Raw genomic sequence first — 3,951 nt, 5'->3', positions numbered from 1 at the left:
GTTTTTAGTAAGTCCGGTTCGTTCCACAGGGAGCTCACTAAGTTTAACGCTATAATTTTATTAACTATATTTGTATAAATATATATATATATATATATATATATATAAGTAATATTATTATTATTATTATAAAAGGGGGTTTGTACAGTTTAATGACCGGTTTGTTGATTTAAGTCGCAATTAAAACCTAATGCAAAATATAAAAATATAAATAGAACTTAATTTAAAGTGTAAAGTAAATGACGATAAATAAAGTGTGATAATTAAAAGTGTGATAAATAAAATGACGATAAATAAAAGTGCGACGAGATATAAAATAAAGGAATTATGCTTATTTAAACTTCCGTAATCATGATGTTCGACGTGTAGATATTAATTTATTACCATGGGTTAATTATCCTATGTCCTGGATTATTCGATAAGTCCATCTGGTTTTGTCCATAATAGTCCATCGGTGATAATTATAAATTGCGAGGGTCTTCGCCAAATTAACCTTATACCCGAAGTCAAATATTCCAACTAATTGGGGATTTAAACCATAGTAAGGTCTTAATACTTTGTTTAATGATTACACCAGGTTATCGACTGCGTATAATCTAAGGTTTTAATACTTTATTAACAATTACACCAATTACCCTTGAATGTAATCCACCCCTGTTTTAATGAGTCCATTGACTATTAATCCATCCCCGTGTCCGGTCAAATGAACAATTATTAGTATTTATAGATATCCCGCCCATCGTATCCAGTCAAGCATATGTGGTTATATATAAATACGTCAAGTTGTAATCTCTATATTAAATTAACAAGATATCATTTAGTTAATTAAATATAAAGCCCATTAATAGCCCATAGTCAAATTTTCACAAGTGTCGATCTTTTGTCCAAACCCCAATTATGGTCCAAAGCCCAATAACCCAGTCTTTAATATTTAGTCCAACATCACGATTACTTCGGCTTAAACAAACATAATAATAACTTAGCTACGAGACATTAATTTAAAAAGGTTGAACATAACTTACAATGAGTATTTTTGCGTAGTGTTACACGGATAGGATTTCGACTTACAAACTTAAAACATTCACTAAAATAACCTTATTATTATTAACTTAATATTAAAATTATAATTATAAAATATAAATATATATATTGAGGGAGAGCAGAGAGTAATTGATTGAATAAGGTGTAAATAACTCGTCCAATTCGTTCGCTATTTATAGCACTTGGCCTGGAATTTCTTCCCATGCAATCGCATGGATTTATAACTACCAGGCCATGTGATCGCATGGCCTCCTGGGACAGCTCACTTCATCTTGTTTTCTAGCTTGCCGACATTTTTATTTAATAATATAAATATAATATATATAATTTATAGAATTATTTATATATTATATTATATTCGTGTGCATAGTTGACTTGTAATTTTAGGTCCATTGCGTCGCGCGTTGATAGTTAGCTCAGGTCCCGGTTCCGGATTTTTGAACGTCCTTTCGTATGATTTAATATCTTGTACTTTGCGTTTTGCGGATTGTACTCTTGTATTTTTGAGACGTTTCTCACCAATAAATTGAACCACTTGGATTGTATTTTATACATTTGAGCTTTTTGGTCATTTGCGTCTTCAAATCGTCGAATCTATCTTTTGTCTTCACCTTTTATTATTTAAACGAATATCACTTGTAAATAGAAAAATTGCAACTAAAAGCTTGTCTTTCTTGAAGGATAATGCTATGAAATATATGTTCGTTTTTAGCATTATCAACCATATCATACAACCTGCTCGTTATTCTGCTTTCCTTTCTATTTAAACCGTGAACTCTCACCAACCACCCTCTACAACCGTAGACCACCATAACCCGCCACTTTCTCCCTCCTCTCCCTCTCTACCTTCTTCTTCGATAAAACAACCACCTTCACCATCAAGATTGCAAACCACCTTCTTCGGATTACTTTAATATTACTGCAGCTACTTCTTCGTTGCAACTATTGTTCGCCTTCTGTTTACAACTGAGATATCACGCAAACATTACAAACCGCTACTATTATTGATTTCTGTTTTAAGAATAGATGAAGAAAAGATGAAAGAAAATCTTAGAGAATGATTTATGAAGGAAAGGGGAAATATAAACAAAAATGAATGGCTGTTACTTATATGCTTTCTATTGTTTTCTGGCCGACAAAAGGTACCAGATAAGTCCCACTTCAATAATCCTAAAGGTGCAACTTGCGTTCTTAATTATAACCACCGGCCATACGAAATTACACGTTTCCTTTCACTTTTGGTTGGCCAATAATGGAGCTACTAAATGGATCCAATGTTAAATTTATTATAATTCCATCGAGACAAAAGGGGCCACTTAATTGACGTTTTAAATTTTTATAAGCTGATGATGATGGCTTCGATTTTTTGTTTCTTTTTTTTCCCTCGCTGCAAACAACCCAGGACTGTTAATACTATTGTACCGTTTAAATGAAGAAGAGAAAAGAAAAACTTGGGCTATCATTTTAGTAATTGGTCCTCTTTTATTCATCATAGACTAAGGCTATTAAATTAGGACCCGTTTTATCTTGGGCCGAAACCAAATTGTAGATAGTATGATGGTTATGGTACTGTGATGATAAATGGTGATCAAGAATGATGATGTTACAGAAAACTGATAACGATGAAAGATAAAGGTTGTTGATGATAATCGACTATGATGATTACATTTATGTATGAATGAGATAATGAAGTTGATATGATAAATGACACATGATGATTATGATCACGAATAAATATGGTGATATTCGCTGTTTTCTTTTTTATTTCTATTAAAAACGATGAGGTTAGATGATAAGATTATAATGGTGGTGTTTTAATGAAGAGGATAATAATCGTGAGGTTAATGGTGAGGATGATGATGATGGATGTAGCGATGGAATGATGAGAATAATGGTGATGATGTAAGGTAATAATTATGAGGTTTATGTGATAATAGTTGATGATGTATGATGATTTCGATGATGTTGATGATGAAGGGATGATGATAACATGATGATAGTATGATCACATGAATGAATGATGATGATGAAGGAACATGAAGATGATGTAATGATGTAAATGATGTTATGAATAAATGAAATTGATAATGATAAATGAAGAAGAAAACCGTGGGATACATGGATTATATACTTATTCCATGGTATTTAAAACAGAAATAAAGAGATAGAGGGACGAGTTAGTGGAGTTGGGTTTAACCGAGAGGTTGCGAGTTCGAGCCCGGGCTAGGGCATTATTTTTAAGCCATTTTCTTTTTGAGGTAGAATTTCTATTTATTATTAGTACTTTTATTAATATTATTAGTATTATTATTATTAATATTATTATTATCACATCATTATTATTATTAAAGATAAATAGTATTATTACCATTAACATGATTATCTTTATGAGTATAAGTATTCTTATTATCATGACTACTAAAAATTATCATTTTTAAAAATATCATTAGTATTATTAATAGAATTATCATTATTTTTATCATTATTATCTTTATTATTATTTTATGAATATGATTATTATTATTATTTTTATGAATATTATAATTATTATTATCATTAATATTATTATTATAATTATAATTATTATTATTATTTTAACATTAATATTATTATTATCATTACTACCATTTTTATTAATTGCTAGTATCATTATTACTATTTTTATTATAAGAACTATATTATTATTATTATTAACAATATTACTATTAATATTATTATCATTATTATTACAATAAATTGTTATTAAAATACTTATATAAAACATATATATTATTAAAAGTAATATATATAAACTAGTTTGATTATTATTACATGTTAATTATATGTGATAATATATATACTGAATATAGGTTCGTGAATCTGAGGCCAACCTTGCATTGTTCAGTTCAGTCGTATGCATATTTTTACTAC

The sequence above is a fragment of the Rutidosis leptorrhynchoides genome, chromosome 8, assembly GCF_046630445.1.
Source record: "Rutidosis leptorrhynchoides isolate AG116_Rl617_1_P2 chromosome 8, CSIRO_AGI_Rlap_v1, whole genome shotgun sequence".
Taxonomy (NCBI): Eukaryota; Viridiplantae; Streptophyta; class Magnoliopsida; order Asterales; family Asteraceae; genus Rutidosis; species Rutidosis leptorrhynchoides.
This window is presented reverse-complemented; position numbering follows the sequence as displayed.